Genomic DNA, 26,972 nt, shown 5'->3' on the forward strand with positions numbered 1-26,972 from the left:
TTTTATGACTTGCACCGATCAAAGAGTGGAGTCTTTAGAAACAGAAAATTTTACCCTTCTTAACCAGCTCATAAACATCTCAAAAACAACCTACAATTCTCAACATCTGATTTTGTACTATTTACGATTTTGATATCTTGCCAACTAAATGAAACTTGATTTCAGTTGAAGGTGTCAGCTTCACCTAACATTTTATCCCTATAATTTTGTTTAGGATCATATATTCTCTATCTGGTAACATTGTCATGGCCTTCGAAGAAGTCTGTGCTCCAGTCACAATCTGCAGTCCAAGAGCTAGGATATTATTGGGTAATGATTTGATACATCCTACATACAGTCCATCTCCTGTATTTTCTGTTTTGTGTTAAAGACATCAAATGTCCTTCAAAACAATCAACATTTTCTCAGATGGGAGGGAAAACTACCCAGACAAAATAATAAACCACATCCTTAGATACTGTGTGACCACCACCCCACAACACACTTTTTCCCTTTTAAAACACACACACACACACACACACACACACACAGACATAGATATAGCTTCATCACACCAGGGTTATACTGTGCAATCACTGCGAATTGTGTGCAAAGGACTCTGAAGTTTTCCAGCTTATAATCTGCTTTGACTGTGAATCACTCCCATGCATCCTGCTTTAATTGTGCTTCTTATCCAAAAGAACCGACGTATTTTACTACCCCTTTAGGAGCGAATCTTTTGTTGTTCTCCAAGCGGCCACTGGGGGCGCAGGAGGATGATTTGATATGTTTAAAGTACAAATTAAACAAATGCTTACATCTGCGTAAGTTTTAAAGATAAAGACTTCAAAATTGGCACAGTAATAGATATTAAGGAGGGCTTTAAGCACACCAAATTTGAATCTGATTGAGTCATCCGTTGATTTTTTATTATTTTTTACATTTCTCCCACTTAAACCCTTTTCCTGGTATGCAGAGGATCTTAGGAGTGCCGCCGCCCAGGGTGTGATTTAGCTAACAACAACAACAGCAGCAGCTTTATGCTTTGGGGATAATTCGAGGGAAACTGGTACGTGGGATGAAGCTAAGAGCTGAAATTCTCAAAACTGATTCCAGTGTATGTGGGGGCATCTATTCATTAAAGGAAATCCTCTTGTTTATCCGGCGCCGTTGCGCTCCCTGGATTATTTCACAGATGGCTGATTGTTTGAGGCCTGGTGCTTTTTAAAAGTACATCAGTTTCAGTAGTGGCTAACTTTAATTAAATTTGTGATTGCTACAAAATACACAACGTTAATGAAATATATAAAACAATCTGAAATTAATCTTAATACTAAATAATGTGGATTTTATTTGAATACAAAATAATCAAGTTTGGCTTACAAAGTTCTCTGAAGCTGCAAATCTGAAAAATCAAAGTTAACAAATACCTGAATATGACATTAATTTTAGAAGGACAGACTCAAAATCCACTAACATTACTTTCCAAATAAAATCAGTTTCGTAAATTGTTCCCCACCAACAAAGTATGGCTTGAATACTGAATAAGGAATGCTCCTGTTGCATCCCTTAATAATGCAGACCAAGTGTTCTTTTTTAAGGGGATGACACATTAAAAGATATGAAAACTATTAAATATTTTAAAATATTAAGATATGAAATATTAAAGGATATTTCCATCAAGCTCCATTACTATGGGGGGGGGGGGAATCCAGTCACTGACTGAATTGGCTTTAGGGAATGAACAGGATAAAGTAAGTGATATATTTTTTTTCTGCAACAATCTACCAACCTTTCAGATTCTTTGAGGTATATTATATTGCACAGCTGCAATGAGAAGCCTTTGTGACGCTTGACATTCTGTACACTATCACGAACAGAAATCAGGGCCTGTTCTGTCTCTCTCTGAAGTAAGGGTACACTTTGCCTGGTTGTTTACATGATCCTGTCCAAACAGTGTGCACTACACACCCAGTGTGTGCTGTATCATAGTCTGCTTTTATGAGAAGAGTAGAAAAACAGCTCAAGTGCCTGCTCACCTGCATGGTGGATTCCTGTGCCCTTGAGTGCTTTTGTGGAAAAATTGAGAGGAAGGGAATTTGAAAAAGGAGCCATGCTGCAAATCCTGCTGTACAGCGTATACTGCCTGAAATTGCTTTTAAATGTATTTAAAATGTGTTTAAACGAGAAGTGGTGTACTATGGTGGCTGAAAGGATGACCTACAAATTAGGAAGTCTCCAGTTAGACTTTTGTCTTCTCCATGGGCTCATTCTTTGGCCTGAGGTAAACCACTCTCTCTCACCCACAGTCACCCCATCTGCAGCATAGGTTATATTAATAATTATTTTAATATAATCATAATAAATTCTTTTTGTACTGAGTTTGATATGAGCAAGGTATCTTGTTAGGTTTCTTAATATGAACTTTTAATTAATTGCTTAATATGAGTATGCATTCATTGTTGGTATTGGATATTAACTGACCTATTGATATATTTTATACTCATTTACCCTTTTTAATGTTTTAAATGAACTGTAATTGGCTTAATGCAGTGGTTCCCAAAGTGGGCGGCACTGTCCCCTTGGGGGCTGTGGGATTGCATAGGGGGGCGTTAAGAGGCAAGGGGGCGGCAGGGGGGCGCTCGAGGTGGTCTTTTCCAAGAAGCGCCTCTCCAGAAGGTCTTAAAACCCAGGGACATTTTTATGGGAGAAGGTACTTTGGCCCCAAGCCATATAGGGGAAGAATCCACACATGTATTAATACCGTCTAAGAAGAGTCCTTTTAACAGTGAATTGAAATGTTTCAAAAGCACCAAAAAGCTAATGAAGAGACATACCCTGCTTGGTGTGCAAAACAGAGGCGTTTGCTCTCTTTTCCCTCCCTCAGCAAGCCTGCGGCGGGTGCTTCCCATTTAAAGGGGCCAATTGAGCTACAAAATGGCTGAAGCCAAAGTTTAAGAAATCGTACCAGGAGTTTTGGTTACAGAAGGAAATTTCTGATCGCTATCCTGCACTATGGAGAGTGGTTCAGAAGCTCCTGGTTGCATTTCCAACATCATATTTGGTGGAATGTGGTTTTAGTGTGGTCTGCCTACTTCTCTCCAAGCAAAGAAATCAACTCCAGATTACTAAACATGGTGATTTAAGACTCATGTTAAGTGACTTTAAACCAGACACTGGGAAACTGGTATCACTTCCTCAAGCCCATCCATCACATTAAGAATTTACAGAATAGTGAGGTACCTAGCTACTAAATGTGATATCTAATATTCTTGCCAAATAACTATCAGACTTTGAAAAGATGATATCACTGGATCAAGTTCATCAATTATGTTTAATTGAATAAACTAAAAAAAAATTAATTGGATTTTGAATAAATATTCAATTAATTGTTACTGTTTTAATTTTTATTGTTATTATCTTCCTTAGCGGGTCATTGAAAACTGCTATTCTGAATAATGATTTTTATAGTAGGGGGCGCTGGGCATGAGTTTGTGGAACCAAGGGGGCAGTTACCTGAAAAAGTTTGGGAACCACTGGCTTAATGCAACTCTTTACTGTATTATAATTGTTGTTGTGTTTAAATTATCTATTTTGTCAACCACATTGAGCACAATATTTGTGGGAAATGTGGCATATAAATTGGCTATCAGTCATCATAATCTTCATCCATGTATGGTGGGGTGGTGGTTGTGTGTTTTTTGCAATTAATCTATTGTGTGAAAAGATGGAGGACCCACAGAAGCCCCAGATTCTGGAAGTTTAAATTTAGGGGCTGGGTAGGGTTGGGCTCAGAGTTCCATCTAGCAGAATGCCATGAGCAAGAACTTGGTAAGCAGGGGCTGGAGAAAGCACTTCTCTTTTCTCCTGAAGGAGTACTGACCCTGCTGAAGCCCACCCTAGCCAGGATATGGAGACTGTTGCAGATGCCATTTTATCCTGGATCTCAAATAAAAATGGAGGCCTAAGACCCTGTTTCAGAATCATCCTCTGATGACTGATACACGCATGACAGGAAGGAGCTACTCAATCCCTGCCCTTTGGTTCACTGCCTAGAGCAACCAGGCAGGCCTCAGTAGCTTCCTCCTAATGCCTCAGAGGCCGCTTCATAGAACTACGCGCCACGCCCTCCAGACAAGAGTGGACAATGTGACTCTCACCTGGCATCCATGCCAACTCCAAGCAGGTTTGTTCACCCAACCCACTCCCTCCTGAGGGGCAATTTGTAGGTGGGCAAGAAGTAGAAGCAGAGCCAAACAAAAGAGTGGCATTGGCAGAAGGGCAGGAAGAGCTAATGCAGTTCGCATGGGAGGATCCATACATGATTTTCTATGGCAAAGAAGCAGTTAGTACTCAGGGTGGGATAAGACTGAAGTTGTATTAAACTATAAAGGAAAGGCAAGAGGTCAGAAACACTGAAATAGGCTGCAAGCACTCACCAAAGGACATTAGAGTCCTCTTTCATCCCATCTGAAATCTCAGTGGAGATCTCTTGTTATTGAATTAACTCATGTGCATCTAGCTGATTCGTGTGACTGGTGGTGTCTACTTCAAATATTTAAGACAAGGGGGAAAGTTGCAGCCTGGCAGTCACATGCAGCCCCCCAAGGCCTTTACAGCCGAACCCCAAGGATGGCCTGACTTGCCCCCTGCCAAACTTCCCACCACCTGTATTCTCCACCCCAGCCCATGGGGATCCTCGTATAAATAGCTGGTTTGTGTGTGATATATGTGCATACATACATACATAAAACATATGTATGCGTTTCTGTGTTCGCATGTGTCTGCATGCATGGGTGTGTTCCTATGTGTATGTGCACCTCTAATTCAGGAGAAGCACGCTATAATTGAAAGATGAAACAAACACATATTTATAGAAATTGGGGGGCATACTTAAGATTAAAGGTACCTCCCCCCTTTTAAAAGGTATTTAGCAGAGATGGGGGGAATTAAGAAAGATGAGACAAGAGTTCACTTCCATGTGCCTCAAATGTGATGCTTTGGTTTCCTTTTCTTGATTCTGCAGTAGATTCTGTTTGATGGAAAGCAGGAAATTGACAGGAAATAATAATGAAATATTTACATAGTGTAAATGCACAGTATTTAATGTTGCTTTTAAGAATCACTGTATCGGTCCTATTATCATCAGAAAGGTGACATGTGTCACAAGTGTCATGACTAATACCTCACTGGACTCGTGTTTATGATTTGCCCACACATTCCATGTACTTCTTTCTTGGCCAACACCTCATCACACTTCCATGGATCACACATGCCAACCTGTGTAAGGGCAGTAAGTGTAAGGGCAGTAACCTGTGTAATGGTCTAAGTAAGTCCATTATAAATGGTCACTTCTTCAGGTTGCCTGATGAGCCCCAGTATTTATTGAACACTTTATTTAAAACATTTTAGGGCATAACTCATCTACTTTTAAGTCCCACTGATTTCAGCTGGAGCAACCTGTCAACTGCTCCTATGAATCTTTACTTGGAAGCAATACTCTGTTAGCTGTCCCAGGAAAATGCATTTATGGGATCTAGATTATGTAAAGAAACAATACATTTAAATGGTTTAGGAATTCAGCATGTGCTGAATGTCAATGGAATGTCAGTGAAATCAGTTCTTAATATTACGTTGACAATGTGATAAGCCAATACAACAATACAATTACTCTTTCTTATACACGCCATCTCTTAAACATAAAATACAACCTAGGGATGAACCATCTGGATTATCTGTAAAGGGGGAGTGAACAAAGGATGGCAATTCCATGCTAAACTGATAGTGTAGAAGCAACCTACGTATAAATGTTTATATGCCACTTAAAATTGTGTCTAAAGCATGTGAGGAAAGGCAATACAGAACCAGTGTTTAATCTGCAGGCATGTACCCATTTTAAAGAAAGTTGTGAAGTTGGTATGACACTGCAAGTGAAATGCCTACAGTGACCACTATAGTTATGTGATGTCAGTCTTTGCACTAAAAGTATGTCAGGGGAGAGGCTGTGCCTTCTTTAACAGTACGGGCATGAAGAGAAATAACTGACCATCATACTTTTGATACGGGTGTAAACATCAAAGAAAATGGGTTAAAAGTCAACTATGTCAGTCATGTTTTAGTCCCATTGAAATTGATGGGTCAAGTTTGTTAGGACCAACTTCTGTCCCATTGATTTTAATTGGATGAATTCATGGCTCCAGTGCTGTGGGCAGTGGGTAAATGGGAGGACACAAAGAAAAAAATGGATACAAATGTTTGGCAAATAAAGAATGCAGATGCAAAATTTCCCATGCCTGCTTTCTTCCTTGCACTGTGAGCTGAATTTTATAACGAACTTATTAAAATGTGACAATTGAAACTGACATTAGGTTGCTGTTGCAGCCTGTTCAAAAGTGTGCTACATGTTTCTTTCTTTCTTTCTTTCTTCTTCTTCTTCTTCTTTTTTTTTTAAAGAAAAGGGACCATCGGGTGGGGTTGTGGATACACCATTTCTTTTGACCTGATGAACCAGATTAGCTGGATCTGTTTCAACAGGGCGTAGTCTCATGCAGGCTGCTGAAGAATCCCAAGGTAAGTGCCTCAAGTCATACACTTTATCATTCAGTTCCTGACCTGAGGTCAGGGGCCTTGCATTTACTAAGCGATTTCAAACACACCCTTGTAAATTGCTTTCAGCACCAAATCAGGCCGATCTAATGGTTAAAGGGTTTTTGCCAAGCCATCGTCTGATCAATATTCTCCTCCAGCTGATTATTATTTATTGCATTTTATGTCCCTTAGTTCCTAAAACAGCCCTTCACAAGTTGTGACCCACCAAATATAGCCTACTGCAGCCAAGTATTGCTGTCTATCAGGCGCTTGACAACTCCTGTTCCTGCAGGTACCAAGCAGGGAGCAAAAAAAAGGAGGTTTACCATACCAAGCCCTTGAGAGGCCACCATATGTAGCTGCTTGACTGCATTCAGCTTGCTGAGTCATACGTCGTTCAGGCCTAAACCCGCATGGCATTCACTGCATATTCCCTAGAGCCCTTTTGAGAGGAAGGGAGGGATGATGATGGGGTTTCCAGCTTCCGAGGTTGTCCTTCATGGAGCGCACGAGAGGGAAGTTTCCCGGGAGTAAAGGAGAGCCATTGCGGGAGGACGTGCACCCTGTGATGGCGCTTCCGAAGGTGTATCGGGAGAACTGGGCAGGACTAGACAGATGAGTACGGGGCATGGATTTTTGTTTTAATACCTCCTCCAAGATGCACACCAGCGCAAATACACAAAAATGCAGGGGAGGGGGATAGGTATTGTGTCAAAGATGTGCTCCTGCACATCGATGTGTTTGTGCTAAAAAAAATTAAAAATACACGTGGTTGGCACCAAAACATGCTGATAACCAATCAAAAACTGTGCCGTAAATGCCACTCCCACACATGTCCTAAACCGCTGGACACACCCCTAACAACGGATTGGCTGTTTGCCGAGCTAGGAGCTTGCGCTGAACAGCAACAGCTTTGGGAAGGGGGGGGGGCACATCAGCTGTGGACTTTGGGATTGTACCAAGAGAGCTGAAAAAAAGTGGCTAAAGCAGTCTGCAATATCCCAGGAAAAATATCCCTAGATCACCACGGGAGTAGGTGAACACGTTATGTGGTGCGGTAGGGACGACCTCGATATTATTCTGGAATAAACAGCTGATGTAGATTAAGCCTTAGTTTATTTTGATGCAAAGTGTACATCAATCTCATTCTGTCTCTCTTTTTCCAGATAGCATGTATTTTGCAAAACTATGGCATAAAACTATGGCATAAAATTGTCATTGGAGACAAATGCAGATCTCTTTGCTGGAAAAATTTGACATTGTTACCCTTTGGAATTTTGATTACATTCCTGGTGCAATGTCACTGCCATTGACACTACACTTTATTTCGTCTTATTATTCACACATTGTACTGGACCAAATCTGGATTGTCAATAAAAATACCCTCAATAGGGAGTCAGCCCAGCTTGATACCCTAACAAATGGATGCATGATACATAAATTTGTATTACACCTGTTTCCCCCCACTTCTTCACGTTTTATATTTTCAAGTGCATGCTTAAATCATCTTTACTATACACCCACAATATATTATGTACATTAACCCATAAGAATAGAGCTGAGGAATCTGTGGCCCTACAGATGCTGTTGGACTCCAATTCCCATCATCATGGCCAATGGCCTGAGTTGATAGTATTTGTAGTCCAGCAACATCTGGAGAACTTCAGGAGAAGCAGCCCTGTCTTAGAATGGTGTATGAGAAAGGCATCCCAAATGATACGAAACATACCTCTCAATGTTGAAAGGAGCTTGCAGGATCTCCTATAAAATTTACACATCTCATGTCCAGTCCTGATATTACAAGGCCATTATCAAGAACTCCACTTTCGTTTTGAGTTCTAGCAGTTTGTAAGCTTCCATTTTGCAAAGTCTGAGGCTAGCATTAGGGTGAAAATCTGCCTGGTCCCATGAGATCAGCTTTCGAGAGCGACCAGGCACATTTTCGCCCTAACCTGAGCTCCCTTTGTCCTTTCCCCCTGCTGTGTTAATGGTGGCTGCCATTAACGCAGCAGGGGGAGATACACAATTTCACCAAGGCTGAGGATATTGCATGTTTTCTCATACACAATTTGGGGGGAATTGTGTTTCTCTCCCCCCGCCCCACACCGGTGGGCACCTTAAAGGCCCTATTAACAGGGCCTTTAAGGCACCCATCAGAGGGAGTGGGAGAAGGCTGGGAAAATCACGTATTTTTCTCCTCCACTGTAATCGCAGCAACTGCCATTAGAATGGAGGGGGAAAATATGCGATTTCTCCAAATTTGGGGAAATCGTGTTCTGCTCTCCCTGTGCCAATCATGGCCTTAAAAGCCCTCTTAACCTTACATTAAGAGTGCCTTTAAGGCCCGAATTGGCACGTGGGGGGGAGCAAAGCATGCTTTTCGGGCCCTCCGGAAAGCACACAATTCCAAAGGGCCCAGAAAATGTGTTTTGCCAAGGGCTCAGGGGGCTCGTGTAGACTCCTGAGTGCTCACCAGGCTCAGCACCTTGGAACAGGGCCGGGAGAGCAGCACTCTTCGTACTCGCAAGGCAAGCACACCGAGAGTTTTTTATTCCCTAGCTGGGGCTGCACGCAGGGATAGGCAAATTCAACCCTAGTCTGGGCTGTGCAGCACTCGCTGGATCCCCACCAGCTGTGCAGCAAGTGCATGGTGAGTGGCACGCAGCTGCCCAATCCCTCACCGAACTGCCATTTTGCATAAAAATGGTGTCTCTGCCTTTATTGTAAAGGACCGTTTATACCTGTAATCTTGGTAAATGGCCCCTTCGTGGCCACCATTCGCGCAAACAGGCCTTTACAAAAAAGGCTGAGCCACCATTTTTATGCAAAATGTCTGCTCGGCAAGTTGGGCAAGCATGAGGAACCACAGACTGGGCCTTGAGCCCCAGCCGGATGCCCGCGCCATTCCTAGCTGCACGTAGTGGGTTAACCACCAGTGTGCACCTTGTCTCATGTATCTCCTGCCCCAAAATGAGAACAAGGCCCAGTTAACTGAACTGAGTGATCTCATCTGCATTCTTGTGGGAACTCTTACCCCCTTTAGGGCCCTGAAAAAACAGCCACCCAGTTATTGTGTAACAGAGATCCCCTTAGAGTTGCAAGGGGCCTGAGCATATAACCAAGGGGTTACAGCTCTCCACTGTCTTCATCTTCATTTTGCCTTTGCTTTTGGCTCCAAGTAGTTCTGCTTGGGCCCTGTCCTGTTCTAAAACCCATGCCTAGGTTCTTATAGACAGGTTTAAGTTGCTTCATTACTTTTTCCGAGAAGTATTGTTTCCAAATGTTCTCTGGTTCTAGCATGTCTTTTGCTTCCTTTCCCCCTTTCCCCTGTTTGTGTGATTCATTCTAAATTGCCTCAGTAATAAATCCACAGTCTTCCTCTTGGTTAATGCTACCAAGTTTCAAGCCGAAGACTTAGAAATAGAGGGTGCTCCTTTGGGCCCTATTTATTTCATAAGCCTTAGGGATGGTCCTGTAAGGGCTGAGTTGGATGTAAGAGGTGGTGGCAGCCAACCTTGCTGGAGTGGTGTCCCTGCCTTCACTACTGGGAGTTAGGGCACCCCTTGATATCAATGTGTTTATCTGGCACCACTGAACTCTGGAATTGATGTGTATGTTGATGCAGGTGGAGATGTGTACCCCAACATCGAGGGCTAGTAGTTGTGTGAAAGTGGAACTGGTGTAGGTTTGTCCTGTGCTTACTGCAACAAACACCATTCAATCACTGATGTATCTACAGTTCATAAACTGTCAATCAGCTCTAGCATGGATAATTATGTGAGCACTACCACATCAACTGGAACCCTTTGCAAACATTGGTTCCATGCATTTTGGTTCAGGCACAATAACATTTTTAATATTCACTTTTTATCAGTTTCCAAAAGTGTGTGCTTGTGTTTAATTGTGAAATTACAACAAAAAGAAAAGAAAGAATAACAAATAGGTCTGTATATACCCATTATCAATGAATAGATATGAAATCCATATATATGAAAATACAACTTTCTAGCAATTATGCATAAGCTTCAACAAAAGCAGGCCAGATATCCAAATAAGTATCTGTTTGAAGGTGCCGTTTATATACCAATTTCAAATAATGAAAGCATTTTAAGGTCCTTAATCCATTTTATTAGAGGCGGTGAACTAGGGTGACCATATGAAAAGGAGGACAGGGCTCCTGTATTTTTAACAGTTGCATAGAAAAAGGAATTTCAGCAGGTGTCATTTGTATATATGGAGAACCTGGTGAAATTCCTTCTTCATCACAACAGTTAAAGTACAGAAGCTATACTAGAGTGACCAGATTTAAAAGAGGGCAGGACACCTGCAGCTTTAACTATTGTGATGAAGATGAAATTTCACCAGGTGCTCCATATATACAAATGACACCTGCTGAAACTCCCTTTTCAATACAACTGTTAAAGATACAGGAGCCCGGTCTTCCTTTTCATATGGTCACCCTAGGTGAAGATTAAATGCATAACCAGAGAAATTATCGAACATATTAATCAGCTGCATCGAAGCTGGCACAGATGATAATAAACAATAAAATAAATAATTTTATATACGCAAATAAACAATAAACATCAGTGTAAAGAATGGTTTTAAGTTCTAAACAATCATGCACAAAGCCATGTGTCTAAAGACACAAGCTAGAGATTCCAACCATGAGACAAACATCAAAGGAGAAAGTGCTGTCTGTTCCTCTCTCAAGTGAAAGAAAAACAAAACCATTAGTCATAACTCTAGCTCTTGGAAATGAATATAAAATTCTGACCCACTTTGGACAATTCTAAAGGAAAGTCGCATTTAGTCAGAGTAGCAAAAAATAAACTGCCAATAAATTTTATCAAAGGCCTTTTCAGCATCCAATTGAACAGTGGTGGTCTGTGCCATTCTATTGTTGTGTAAAGCTATCAAATCAATGACTAATCTGAGAGTATCAGGCCCCTGTCTATATTTGATAAATCCCACCTGGTCTGCTCAAACCAATGTTGTAACAACGTCCTGAAACTTATCAGCCAAAACTGCAATTAATATTTCAATATCTATGTTAATTAATGAGATAGGCCAAAAATTAGCACGTATTAGGTCCCGGTAGTTTTATTGATAAGTGTTTTTTAACTGTTTCAAACTGTTTTAAATGTCTCTATGTTAAAGGTTTTATATTATATTTTATCTTGCTGTGAATTGTCCAGAGAGCTTTAACTATTGGGTTGTATAGAACTGTAATAAATTAACGAATGAATGAATGAATGAATGCAGAGGGGCGTCTGTGCACATACAGCTGTTCATGCACAGGCTATCACACGATCAGGAATACTGCATTATCAGGGCCCTGATTACACTGTCAGTCTGTACACGCACATGATTCCTTTTCCAGATGCTGCACTGAATGTGTGGAGATCAAATGAATGGCTGAGTTGTCTGAATACATGGAGGAAACACCTACAGGGAACTATGATCTATCACTGTTTCTGGTTAAGCAAAAACATTTCAGGGCACAAACTCAAATTAGCAGGGTTCACAGAAGCAGTGGTCAGTCAATAACCTATGGATACTACCAGACCAGTGGCCTAACCTCATCTTTGATTCCTTCCTTATTTGGTATGATGGAACCATACCATCTGAAGTTTGATGTACTGGCAACCCTCACTAGGTTAAAACCCATTGCCTGAAGTTTTAGTAGGGTCAGAAGGACTATAAATTGAATGAAATATGCATCATCATCATTATCACCATCACAATAGTAGTATTTTAAAAACTGTGTAGTTCATATAGAGAGTATTATTTAATACTGTTTAATACTGGATGTTTTGGGTTAAATCATGTTTATGTGATTTATGTTATTAACTCTACTCTACAAACATGCAATCAAATTTTAATAGGTAAATAAACTTGGTAATGTTTATTCATACTTCATATTTTCATAGCAGAGCAACCAAATCTATGAGCTGACTTATACCATGTGCTTTGGGTGGTTTGAAAGCTCAATTAGTCTCCACCTACAGCCGTAATCCCTCAATTAGTTCTTTACTAAGATCAGGAATTGTACTTGGTGCATGTTTCCCACAGAGCAGGGTGTTAATGGTCCACCCTTCAAAAATACATTTTAAAATTCTGGCCTACAGAATGCCACGTGATGTCTCATGGAATCCCCAACAAAACTTCAAGTAGTAGCAGCATTACCTTTCTGTCTTGATCCTATATTTTATGTCGATGGGTTTAACACTTAAATGGGATGGGGTCATAGCTTGGTAGTAGAGCAGATGCTTTGCAAGCAGAAGGTCCCAGTTTTGATCTCTGGGTAGGATCTCCACGTAGGTCTGGGAAAGACTTGGCCCTGAGACCCTAAAGTGCCACTGCCGATGTCGGAGGGGTGGCAGATCAGCTCCAGGTTTCAGTCAGAAAGAGGTAGAACTTCAGCCAAGGTTGATTTTGTTCTTTGTTATCTTCACCTCTGCCTTTAACATACAGTCACGCCTTTTAAAGGGCAGCTCACTATTTCATGTTAGCTTCCATTTCCAAAGCTTTGTGGAGGCTGCCACCAAGCTTATTTTGCTCCCACAGCTGACCTGGATTCACACTCGCAGCTCATCCACCCTTTCTGCTTCCCTTCCCACTTGATTCTGACCCACACCCCAAGCCACCAACGCCCTCTTCCTTCCTTTACACAATTCTGGCACGATAACAGCAACAGCCGTATTTCCAGTCATTCGAGCACTGGAACCAAGGCCTGTCCTACAAGGCACATCCAACCACACCTAGTTAGAATTCTCTACTGTAGCGTTCAGTACTTCAAACAGGGAGTTACAGGCAAAGCTCTCCAGTGTGGCCAGCCAGGATACAATTGTTCCGACACCAACAAAATAACCCGTGCCTTTGGCTCTAAGAGGATTGTCACAACCTTGAAATGTTACCAATAGAACTATAATTAAGCTTCCCATGCAGCAGAATTATAGGGTAGAATTCTGGATGCCACCACTCCACTACAGGTGAGTAGGGAGAGTTTCATAATTCTGAATGCTCCCTACCAAGCAGCTCCCTGCATGTAGTAGATTAGTGTATCAGGGAGAGAGAGCGTTAACTTCATTTTTTTCTCCCTGATGTGATACTTAACAATTAACCCAAACCTTATTTACACCATCGGGTTGCCATCAAATAGGGTTGCCAGCTCTTATTCTTTATACACTTTAATATACTGGCCAAGTATACTCCCAAAATATACTCCCAAGTTGGCTTGGGAACATCTAAATTAAAATGGCAGCTTTTAAAAAGGTTTTAGAGAATATAAAGTTCTTCTAGTGCTGAAAAGATAAGAAAGTGGATGCCAGGCCAGCTTCAGGGAGGCAAATCCATAAATGTGGTACTAGGCATGTGCTCCGCTCCGATTAGAAGCGCAGAAGCAGGAGCGAATTGGCCTGCTCCGCCTTGCCCAGAGGCAGAGTAGAAGTGGACCGCGGACCCCTAGAAGCAAGGCGAAGAGAAGCGCCCATTTTCGGAGCACTCCGGTTTCCGCAGTCCGGTCCGATCGCCATCTTGAAACATTTCGCCCATAGGATTGCATTGCAGAAAAGAAAGGGGGATAACTGTGTTGTTTTTGAAGCTATCTTTCTGAAAATTCTTGTGCTCAGAGAGTCGTGGATGGGTGTCATTTTGAGACTACTCTCAGCTCTTTGCGTGGTGCAGGTCACGCGCTAGAATTTTTTAAAAAACCGGCGGGAAATACCTTTTTCGAAGGGCTGAGGGGCAGAGTCAACTCCCGGTCATGATCACATGATCCCAAAGTTGGAGGAGGGGATAGGCAAAACAGGTAACTTGGGATTCTGGGAAACTTCTCTTTCTTAGTCTGAACGGACTTTTCCCAGTGTTTTTTAAAACAGTAGCCCCACCAAATGCACAAACACAACCTGAAATCATATACTAAGCCAATAATAAGAGAGCACTGCTACCCACCCTAACTTTTGGGGAACAACTGAAAAGATGTGGTGCAAGGGGATGAGCTCCCCTAGGGCATGCCATGTGGATGTGCCCTCACTCTCTCCTGTACTTGGGGGGCTATCACAGCCCTCCAAAGAGAGTAACCTGGTGGAGCAATGCCTATCATGAGTTGATGTGGGCGTTTACTTCTTAGTAGTGGAGCAATGTCTTTCATGAGTTGAACTGACAGTGTTGCTTCTTAAAAGACTGGTCACTAGGACCAGTCAAATTGGCAGCTCCTTCCCCCTCCCCCGGGCACGTCCCCCTATTACTGGTAAAAGACAGATATAGCCTTTTTAAAAAAGTTCTTCTTGTTGTTTATTCAGCAACACTGCTGCTTTTAATTCCACCCCTCCTTTGTTTGTTTGTTTATTTATTTATTTATTTATTTATTTATTCCATTTTATATGCATTACTGGCTTATCCTTGGCTCACTTCCTTATGCCCCCAGAAATGTCTGCTGCCTGCCTGCCTTCCCTCCCTCCCTCCTCCCCTGCCCGCCTCGCAGGGATGTTGTGTGTGTCTGGCTTTGACTCAGGGGAGAAGTCCTTCCTGCGCTCACTTGGAGTTTTGGAAGTTCCAAATCCATTTTTCAAGTGTGGAAGAAGATTTCATAGGTTTATCTCTACTCCCCAATTCATGGCATGTTGGGATTTCCTTTGAAATGGCCCTATTGAGATGTCTGCAGGTTTAAGCCCCGCCAAAAATCAGGGGATGATGGGACTGCCTTGAGTCTCGGCGTGCATATGTATCCCTGGACAAGCTATCATGGTGGCGAGTTTGAGATTTTTAACGTGCAAATTGACGGAGCTATGGAAAGGGGTGTGAATAGGGTGTTGGATTTTCATAAATTCCCCAAAAATCAGGGGATGATGGGACTGCCTTGAGTCTTGGCGTGCATGTGTATACCTCCATGAGGTGTCATGGTGCGAAACTTGAGGTTTCTAACTTTCACAGAAAAAAAGTTGTATACTTTTTTAGCTTAATTCAAGCCTATGGGGGGGGGAAACGGAGCTCCGATCCGGATCCGGAGTTCCGGAGCGGAGCGGACATAGGCGGAGCGGGGGTGGGGCGGAGCAGGCCGATCCGCAAATCGCAGATCTGGAAGAGAAGCGGAGCGGGGGGTCCGTGCACACCCCTATGTGGTACTACTATTAGAAAGGCTCTGTGAATTGTCTCCGTCTCATCTCAGATGGTGGGAGCACCTGGAAGAGTTTCCACTGATGATCACAATACACAGGCTAGCTGAAATGGGAACAGACATTCTTCTGGCACCTATGTCCTAAGTCATGAAGGACTAATGACCCCATTTTAGGATCAACTGAAAGAGAAGTTGCATCATATAATGGTCCTATTACATTCAGTTGAGACCCATCCTTTCTTCTGCTGCTTATAACTTTTTGTGTTCACCATCAACATATATTGACAATTCTGGAACTTGTACTACTCCCTTGGAGCATTAGACATACCAAATATCAGGGGAACTTGACAAAAGGAATATGAAATAAGAAAAAGGATATACCCACATTCATTTCCCACATTTAATTTTGGTTTTACATTCATTTAACATGAAAGTGCATGTTTAATTTTAAAAACAAATGTTTTACATTCATTTTACATTAAACTTGCCATTGATTTATGGCCATTTTGCGTAACTGAAGAACATACGTACAGAAAATGTTTTCCTTCATATCCTCTAGGCTATATCCTAGAACTTGACATCTTACAGACCATCAATTGAGTGGCCCATTTAAAAAACACTCATCTTATACCTTATAACATTGACTTTTTCTTCAAGGAATGTAGAAAATACTTCACCCAATGATACAAAAAGAATTACTAATATTTTATAACGGCTGGTATAATTTGTCAAGCAGTTTGCTAGGCATGGAATTTGATTACCTTGGTTCCTTGGCAATTAAGTACCTAAGGATGTTGTTGTCTCAACTGGGTTAAATTTTTTACCATCTCTTATCTACGTTAGTACAATTTCATGTTATACCCTATGTATTCCTTGCTTACTCAAAAGTAAGTGTGGACACCCTGAACCAGACCTCAGAGCTGGGGTGGGGAGAGAAGAGATTTACTCCAACCACAACCACCCCAAGAATTACCACACACACACACCAGTTAGACATCATTATTATCATCATCACATCACAACAACAACCTCCCCATTGACAATAGACTGGAAACCCAACCCCAATACAGACAACTTGCTTCCCTGGATATTCAGTTCTATGTCAGAACCCTTCGTATCCTCACAGGAAACTTGTAAAATTATGCCATGCAGAAGGATTATAGCAATTTGCTCAAGACCAGCCAGCTAGATTCATGGTTGACTGAGATGTTTTTAGCATAGTACCAAATATTTCAGTCTCCTAGTCAGCAACTCATTGTACTGGAAGACCATTGACACCTCTTTCTCTCTCTTACACACACACCTTTTTTTCTTTCTGCCACACCCATCCTGATTCTAGGTACAACTCAACCAAGCCATCTAATTCCTACCTTCTTTGCTAGCGCACCCTCACCTAAAGGCTTCTTGTAACAGATAGAGAAGGTGACTGGAGACGTCAACTGTTGCAGCCTACATTTCCTTCAAGTCCATGTGCAGATGCCTGCTAATTATGGTCCCTTAATGCAGTCCAATTCACTTCCTCACATTGGGGTGGGACCTTAACTCAGTGGTAGAGAACATTTTGCATGCAGAAGGTCCCAGCTCAGTTCATGGCATCTCTGTTTAAAGGAATCCAGGAGCAGGTGAGGGGAATGATCTTTTCTGCTGGAAACCCTAGAGAGTCATTGCTACTCAGAGTAGGCAATACCGGGCTAGATCGTCTTAGAAGGCACCTTCATTGCTAGAAGCCTCAAGAACACAATGCTCTCCCCAGTGGAAGCTGGTGGCTTCAATGTCAGTGAGCGGTGAATCCACACTGGATTTCAGAGCTTTATCACACCAGCATTATACTGTGCAATCACTGTGAATGGCATGCAAAGGACTCCAAAGTTTTTCAGCTTATAATCTGCTTTTATTGTGAAGTACTCTGAAGTTTTCCATTTTATAATCTGCTTTGACTGTGAAGTACTCCCATGCATCCTGCTTTAATTGTGCTTCAAAGGCAAAAGACCAGAGCTATTTTGCTACTAGTTTTGGAGCGAATCATTTGTTGTTTTCCGAGCGGCCACTGGGGTCACAGGAGCAGGATTAGATATGTTTAAAGAAAAATTAAACAAATGCTTACATCTGCATAAGCTTTAAAGATAAAGACATCAAAATTGGCACAGTAATAGATATTAAGGAGAGCTTTAAGCATACCAAATTTGAATTGGATTGGGTCATCCGTTGATTTTTTTAATCTTTTTTTTTACATTTCCCCCCTTAAACCCTTTTCCTGGTATGCAAAGGATCTTAGGAGCGCTGTCACTTGGGGTGTGATTTAACTAGCAACAGCAACAGCAACAACGCCATTTTAGCGCTGTAGGGGATAATTCGAGGGAAACAGGTACGTGGGATGAAGCTATCAGTCAGAACCAGCTGGAATTCTAAAGAAGCTATCCAAGGTGTGAAGCTTTACAAGGTGTGAGTTCTGACTGGTTGGTTCTGACTGAAACCTGGAGTGGATTCAGTGCCCCACTGACATGGAAGCCACCAGCCTCCACTGCCCACACATAATCTGCCTTGTAACTCAGAGAATGAATCTCTAGTGAAGGATTGAGATTTGGAATGATGTGGTTTTGGTCTATGAATTTGAGCAGGTTGTAATGCTGCTTTGCAAACAGGGGGCCATTTTCTTCAAAAGTTCTTCTTCGGCTTGGAACATGGAATGAGGTTCTGTACACACGAGTCTGCAGCAGACCAGGCATCCAGAGCCAGCTGTTCTGTAGAGACATTCACAGAAGTTCGTTTATGTTCACCTCTTCTTTTTGATGACGCTCTTGTGGATTCCTTTGAAACAATGTACACTTTTCAAAAAGAGTTTATTCAGATTTTTATAATACACAACATTGTAAAATGAAACAACAACACAGTAAATGTAGTCTAAAATCATAATATCCGATGGAACGCCTTTCCCAACATGAACCTACCTGGACACTACGTTCAACATCTAAGGTCCTCCTCCGGGTGCCTACTCCAAGGGAAGCTCGGAGGGTGGCAACAAGAGAGAGGGCCTTCCTGTGGTGGGCCCCCAACTGTGGAACAATCTCCCTGACGAGGCCCGCCTGGCGCCGACATTGTAATCTTTTCAGCTCCAGGTGAAGACTTTTCTCTCCTCCCAGGCATTTAGCAATATGTAATGAGCCTGGGTCTATTTTTTTGGCTCATCGTTTCTAAAGTTGATATAGTGGTTTTAAATGTATGTGGATTTTGCATGTTTTTTTTTTTTTTTTTTGCATATTGTTTTTAAATGTTTTATCTTATGTGAACCACCCAGAGAGCTTCGGCTATGGGGCAGTATATAAATGCAATAAATAAATAAATAAAATAAGCTGCATATTTGAAATGTTGTAAAATTGCAATGACATGCTGCATGAACAATTAGACTAATACCAATTATACACATCGTGATGCAAGGCAGCAACCTGACCAGGAATTTCCTACCTCACCCCTGCAGCAGGCAACCGCCCCAAAGGGTACAGTGGTATAGTCTACAATTTGACCGCCCCTTTCTATGTAATATCTATATTGACTCTTTTATGTGTTTTAAGTAAGTACAATTTACTGATGGGAATTAGTTTCTACAGTTGCAGCAGAAACATTTCCATGATCATATATAATGTTAAATACTGGAGTTTTATGGTATATAGAACTAACAAGGGGGAAAGGCCCTACATCAGCACCAGGAGGTATTACACCTTCATCCTACAGAGTTTGATCATTTCCAAAAAGGCCCTGGAAGCAGACTGCTAAATGCTTATTTACCCATCAGGCATGAGAGTCCCAGGAAAAGTTGCACAATCTCTCCGAGAAATCTGTTTGCAATTCTTCACCATCCTGATCCAGGCCAAAGGCAAACCATCATCAGTCGTTCAAATAGCCGAGAATACACAGGCGCGCTGTGTCCTTACATACACTTGGACATTTCTTGGCTACGCACACAGAAATACTGCAGCATTATTTCTAGATGGGCAGGAAACATGATCAAATAGGCACAGACATCTAATGGGAGATAGTCCTCAAAAAAAGACACAGCAAGGTTTTCAAGCATAGTCACTGCCTTTAAGCCCCTCAAATAAGGATATAAAAGCAAAAGACCAAAGATCCAATTATTTGACCAATATTTTAAAGTTTTCCCAAGCTTTTGAATGTTCTTTGCAAGGCCAGCATCTCAATGGCTTGGGTTAAGCTTGAAGGTCACACAGTCCAAACTGGCACACCCCGTCAGGATGCCTCCAACAACAACCTACTTCCCCCTGTGCAGATAATAACTGGGTTCTGATGATGCAGTAACCAATGGTGGGTTAAAGAGTCAACAGTGGATTAGTGTGTTGTCTGTTGGGACTTTTTCACATCACGGTTGCTTATTTGGCTGAAATAACCAACACAAATAACCAACTTTGTGCAGAGTTGATTATTTGAACAATTGGTTATCGTGTTGTGTATCAGGCACTGTTGACTATTTCATAGCACACAGTTGTTTTTAACGACTACAGAGTCCCCTGGCAAGAGAGACCAAAGAGGGGGATGCCGCTCTATTCCAGCTGGCAGAACTCTCAATGGCTGATGGGATACCAGTGGGAGGACTAAGAGGGGAGGAGATAGGGGGAATGTGTAAATCAAACACACCGTTGACTAATATTCAACTCAACATTGGCCTTAATCCGCACCATTGGTTGACTATAATCATATCATGTGGGGAGTACGCCATCGTTAATCAACTGTGGAGTTGACTATTACTCCAGCATTGACTATTGTGTTGTCCAAATGCAGCCGATGAGTGGATACAAATGCTGATGAATATATATACGCAGCGGTAAGCCACTTATAACTGCAGATCAGACTATTTCCGGTCAGAGCCACATTTACATGTGTTCATTTGTGAGTCTGTTACGTCTCATTTACAAATTAATCTGCATTTCCCCCCCCAAAAAACCAATATAAACATTTAGATTCAAATGCATGTTTTTGCCCCATATTTTGTCCTTTGACAGGACAGCCAACGAGCTTTCCTAATGGTTCATGCACACTGTGGGATACTACTATTTGGTGATTTGCATTCACCTACATTTAATCCTCAGCAGGACCTAACCAAAGTGGTCCTGAAGATGGGTGAAAATATACAGCTCCAATTGGCTTTGCAGCAGAACCAAGTTATAGAATTTCTGAGAAAGGCAAGCCTGAAACTCTGAATATGTCAACTGTCTTCTTAATATATGTTGATGTAAGCAAGCTGGAGTAAGGAGAGTTAAAAAGCAAATGCCTAAAACTATAAGAAGATGGGGAGATGCTTCCTTCACCCTGTTTCTCATTATTGGTATCTTGATCCTTATCTTTCAAACCAGCATACTGTATTGACTACATGGTCAGAGGAGAAAGGAGTAGTTATAATACCAGTGTTTTATTCTTTCACTTCCCAATTTATGTGGTTTATTAATATTAAGGGAGTGTACACTTGGGTGTGGGTAACACAACATCTGCCTTTCTCTTTTAAAGGGCTTGGTCTGGTTTGTTTTCCCTGAAGCTTTTAATACAGCAGGGTTTGGCTCGCGTGAGTTAGTCTAGATGAAGGGAACGCAAGATGGGTGTTTTTGACGGCCCAGTCTCAAAGAATTCTGGTGGAAGAAATGAGGTTTTCAGTGGCAAAGGTTTTCACTTTGAGGACTGCGCTTTTATAGTTAAAGACTAAGGATGCAACCCTATGCACACTTACGTGGGAGCAAGTTCCCTTGAAAATAATGGGATTTATTTCCAAGTAAATATAAATAGTACTGCACTGCATAACCCTGATCCAGATAAAATGGATCACTCTTAAGTCTTGTTGAAATTCCTGAGACACACAAATTAGTTGCAACTAATTCATTCCATTGATTTCAATGGGACTTACTCTCTGGATTGCAGAGTATGAGGTTTCAATTGCCTATGAGTCTCCTCGCTCTCCTTTATTCCTCATATTGAGGCAGTAGCTAAATCTTGTCGATTTTTCCTGTATAATATTGCCAGGATTCGATCATTTTTGTCTGTCTCTTCTGCCAAAACGCTTGTTCATGCACTGGTTATTTCACGGTTGGACTACTGCAACCTTCTTCTCTCTGGCCTTCCTTCTTCTCACATCAGTCCGTTGTTCACCACTCTGCCGTAAAGATCATCTTCTTGGCTCGCCGCTCTGACCATGTTACTCCGCTTCTGAAATCTCTTCATTGGCTTCCAATTCACTTCAGAATCCAATATAAACTTCTCCTGTTAACCTTCAAAGCTTTTCACGGTCTAGCTCCTTCCTATCTCTCCTCTCTCATCTCACACTATTGCCCCGCTCATGCTCTTCGCTCCTCTGATGCCATGTTTCTCGCCTGCCCAAGGGCCTCTACTTCCCTTGCTCGGCTTCGTCCATTCTCTTCTGCTGCCCCTTACGCCTGGAACGCTCTTCCAGAACATTTGAGAACTACAAGTTCAACCGCAGCTTTTAAAGCTCAACTAAAAACTTTTCTTTTTCCTAAAGCTTTTAAAACTTGATGTTGTGCAGACTTCTACTGTTACTTTCTACTGTTAGTTTTACCCTACCCTGTGCCTGCTTACCCTACCCTGTACCTGTTTGCATTCTCTTCCTCTCCTTATTGTTTTACTATGATTTTATTAGATTGTAAGCCTATGCGGCAGGGTCTTGCTATTTACTGTTTTACTCTGTACAGCACCATGTACACTGATGGTGCTATATAAATAATAATAATAATAATAATAATCTGATCAGTGGTAAAACAGTGGTGGTGGAGAGCAGAAAACAGCATTCAAGCCAATCTAGATTTAGATTAGGTTTTAGATTCAGATTAAATTACAAACTGATCAAAATCAGGAACAGTGTTATGCCTCCCGTCTGAAAATGCATAAACCAAATAGACCAGGTGGGGAACATACATTTATTTAAAACATTTATATCCCACCCTATATCAATAAGATCTCAGGGCGGCATAAAGATAAAAGCATACAGTATAAAACAGTAAATATACACAGCTAAAAACAAATTAAACCATAAACCAAGATAAAACAATATATAATTTAAAAGCAGTAAAACTATTAAAACAGTTAAAACATGTGACCCTGCAGCCTCCCCAGCATGGCCCACCACGCCAAAATTCAAGGGACCCCCCCAAACAAAATGGCATCTGGAGATACTACAAAGCACAGACATATACAAGCTAATTTTGACCCTTTGGGGACTCTGTATCAGCTATGGGTGCCATTTTGTTTTTATTGTGTTATTTTTGCTTATTCCCACATTTTTGGCACCCACAGATGTGGCCTATGGAATCCAGGGGGCAAAAATGCCCCCCAGACCTCCCAAGGTTGCTTACCCCTGATATAGACCCACACCTCAACCCTCAACAATGGATCCATAAAACAGGTGAACACTTGCAAACCTGTCATAACAGAATGGGCCTGAAGGTATCCAAATATGAAAGGATGTTTAAGAGCTGCTCTGCACATTCACAATAATTATATGACACTGCTAGTATAACAACCCAGTACACAGCTGGAAAAGTTCTACATCCCATTATTGTCATGACTGTTGCCTTACTGCCCTCCCACTGGACTATGCAACGTAAGATAGTTAGTTCCTTCTTCCCATAGAATGGAGGATGTAAACATTTATTTATTTACAATATTTATATACCGTGCCCCATTCAAAATTTCGGTGCGGTGTACAAGATAAAATAAAAACAGAATGAAACACTTTAAAATCAATTTTAAAAGAAGCAAAATAAAAAGTGAAAAAGATGAAGGAAAGTGGAACTGACCAAGCAGAGAGCAGCCATATTCTATTCAATATGATTAAAACCAGAGTGTCATATTTGAGGCTTTCTTCTGATGCAAAGTCCTCTCTGCCATGGAACTGGTGCATCAGCATTGTGCCTAACCATGCCTACAATATCTGCAATTATCAGAATTAGCAGAGTTGAATGAGGAAGTAGAATAGAGTCTCATCTAGTGTAGCCGTTTCCACATGGTCAAAAAAAGGAGAAATGCATCACCAAAATCAAAAGGGTGGACAAAAGTCGACACTGATCTGAATAACATTTGCGATGCTGATTTATATGTATAGATGCAAATTTAGAAACAATGACTATAATTTAAATATAAATACATCTGACCATGTGACTTGTTCAGACTGCTCAGTCTGCTGTCCAGGTGCTAACTGCTGGTGGGCAGCTCCAAGAGCCCTTGTTATGGCTCTCCCTTCTTACACCGGACTGCCCTCTATAGAGAAGGACACATGGCCACGCTCTGATCATCATCAGGATACATTGCAAAAAACTGCAAAGGAGAAGCTGTGTTTCAGCCCATTGAGAATATCACCATCACCAGCTGCCATTAAGAATATTCTGCCTGAGGCGTTTGGCCGGGTTTCAAGTGATCATACATGGAATGGAGGTTTGAACTCTCCGCTTTTCTCCACGGCATTAGCCCTATGGATGGTGTGTCTCTGATGAAGCAATTCGCAAAAACAGGATTTTTTTTTAAAAAAAGGTAGCCTGTTAAAGGATTTAAAAACACTGATGAAGCTACTTTGTGTCTTAACACTACTGATTTATACTGTTACCACATTGCATTGTTTTGTTTATTAGGTTTAAATACTGATGAGACTTTTTTGTGTCTCCCCACTGTAGATTATTATTACAACTGTGTAACTTTGCATTTGTGTATAACTCTCTTGTTATCTGCTATGATTGCTTGTGTTATTATATCATTGTATTTTTGTTCCTGTTATAAAACTTCTGTTTGTTATAACTGTACACCCCTTTCTTTGATTGTATTTTCTTATACTATAGTAGTTGTGTGCCTTGTGCACCTTTTGGTTGTATCTTGTTTATATCAACGACTGCCTTCTCTATTTATGCACTCAGCCCATTTCCTACCAAGAAGGTCTGCAGAAATGTAGCTTGGTCATAAAGCTAAGACAACTTGGGACACCACGAAGTCAAAATAAATAAAGCACCTACCCGCTTCTCAGAAATCAGGGGACATAACTTCATTCACTGCTTTGAACCAATTTTGAATTGTGTGACAGGGTTTCAACGCCCGCCGTATTAGCCATTTTTAGAGCAACTCAAGCTGCAAATCTGATGCCTGTAGGTGCTTTTGTAAGGAATGATCTGTGATACTGCATCATGTTACCACCTGACCTAAGCAAATACAGTGGACGGTCCGAATGCACACCTCGTGGATGTGTAGCTGCATTTGGTAGTTTTGTTTCGGAGGGCTCCTTCCTCCTCCCCTTTACAGGGGTCTTCTTCTAACTTTTCCAACTTGCCTTGTGTGAGCTGAATGTTTTTCTTCTCACGCTACCCCACTGCCTTTCAATGTTGGCATCTTGCAAAGGAAGAATTGCTTGAAACAATACTGCCACCTACTGGGAAGGCAAGTTTGCTATTACAATGCCCCTCATGGGAAGGTAAGTTTGTTACGTTCTTTGTGCATCTGTTGAAATGGGATCCATGCCACAAAACGTATGGCACAAGGTGCAGTACTTTCAGCCACAGTACTCTTTGTTGTTTTAGCTATGCAAGTCTACTTAAAGTCTTTACCACCCCTTTCACATAAAGGAATCACTTGTATCATTTTTCAGTCTAAGAATTAATTATCTGCATTTTCTCTGATCTGAGCTGAAAAAGCTATGTGTTCAGTTCCTGTTTTGCATTAAAATTAATGTCAAAACTCCCACTGGGAACACATCTAAGTCTCTACATGTAAGCAGTGAGTAAAAAATTACCTCTCATGAGGAGAGATTATACAGATTTTGCCAGATCATTGTAACAGCCTTTATTTTTGTTTTTTCTGCAGTTGTTTTCAGTAGCTGCTCCTGTAAGAATTTTATGACTTGGACTTTGAAATTACAGCTGTTCATCCCCTGGAAAATCACTACATGTTATCCAGTCACAGCGACTAATTTACCAAAGGATTAATGTAACATCATTCCCTCTAATACCAAGCTTGGGTGGTCGAGTTTGGAAGTAAAATGGGGCCACCCAAAAATAAGTAGTGATTTATAAATGGTGGGTGGAAACCTACATACACTTCTGCCTATTATGTTGTTAATTGAAGGGTTTTTTAAAAAATGTTTCAGTAGGGAACTGTGTGCTGAAAAAAGTTGAGAGCAGTTGAGCTATGGAATGTTGAGATGTCATTTGAGGAGGGAGAAAGACACAAGGATTAGCCTGCTATAGTATTTATGATGGAGTTGTAGATTAGGGGTGGGGCAGGAGGATATGTCTAAGGAGATAATGTACAAACCAGTGGAGGCCGGCAGTTCCAATGTCAGTAGGGTGAAGAATCCACTCCGGGTTCCAGTCAGAACTCTAAAAGGAGAGATCCAAGGTGCTTCCGCCTCCACTGGTACAAACCCTATTTCTACAAATACTGATATCACTAGAAAGACATCACTAGAGAAACAACATTCACGTCTGGATTCTGTTGCATAAAGCAGGGGTGCCAACCATAGGCCTGGAGGTCAAATCCGGTCTTCGGGGTCCCAATCTGTCATAGAATCATAGAATCATAGAATAGCAGAGTTGGAAGGGGCCTACAAGGCCATCGAGTCCAACCCCCTGCTCAATGCAGGAATCCACCCTAAAGCATCCCTGGCAGATGGTTGTCCAGCTGCCTCTTGAATGCCTCTAGTGTGGGAGAGCCCACAACCTCCCTAGGTAACTGATTCCACTGTCGCACTGCTCTAACAGTCAGGAAGTTTTTCCTGATGTCCAGCCGGAATCTGGCTTCCTTTAACTTGAGCCCGTTATTCCGTGTCCTGCACTCTGGACTCTGCACTCTGAACCCTTCCAGGGTTCCCCAGATTAGCCATGCCCTTCTCCTGACCAGAAATTGTTTGGTGGTTTCCTGGATTTCATGTAGTCCTCCCCTCCACTCCAGAAGGTTGAAATGTCTCTCCTAAAAACTTAGTTTAGGCAGAGAGAATAGGTAAAGATTCCTGTGCTTGCTTCATTCACATGCTGCTCCCAGTCACATGTGATCAGGTCACAGAAGAGTTGTTCCCACATGGCTGAGATTCGTCATCCTCCAGGGCATCTCCCGACCTTTGCAACCATTATCACAGGTTTTTTTCATAATGAGGAAAGTCTGGTATTTTGCCTCCCCCCCTCCCCCGCCAACAGAAGCTGTGTGTAAAAGTGCAATTCGGCTATACTACAGTGCCATCTAGTGGTTGTATAATGAAACATATAGATGGGTAGAGAAAAATCCTGGGTAAAGAGCC

This window comes from Elgaria multicarinata, chromosome 10 (assembly GCF_023053635.1).
Source record: "Elgaria multicarinata webbii isolate HBS135686 ecotype San Diego chromosome 10, rElgMul1.1.pri, whole genome shotgun sequence".
Lineage (NCBI taxonomy): Eukaryota > Metazoa > Chordata > Lepidosauria > Squamata > Anguidae > Elgaria > Elgaria multicarinata.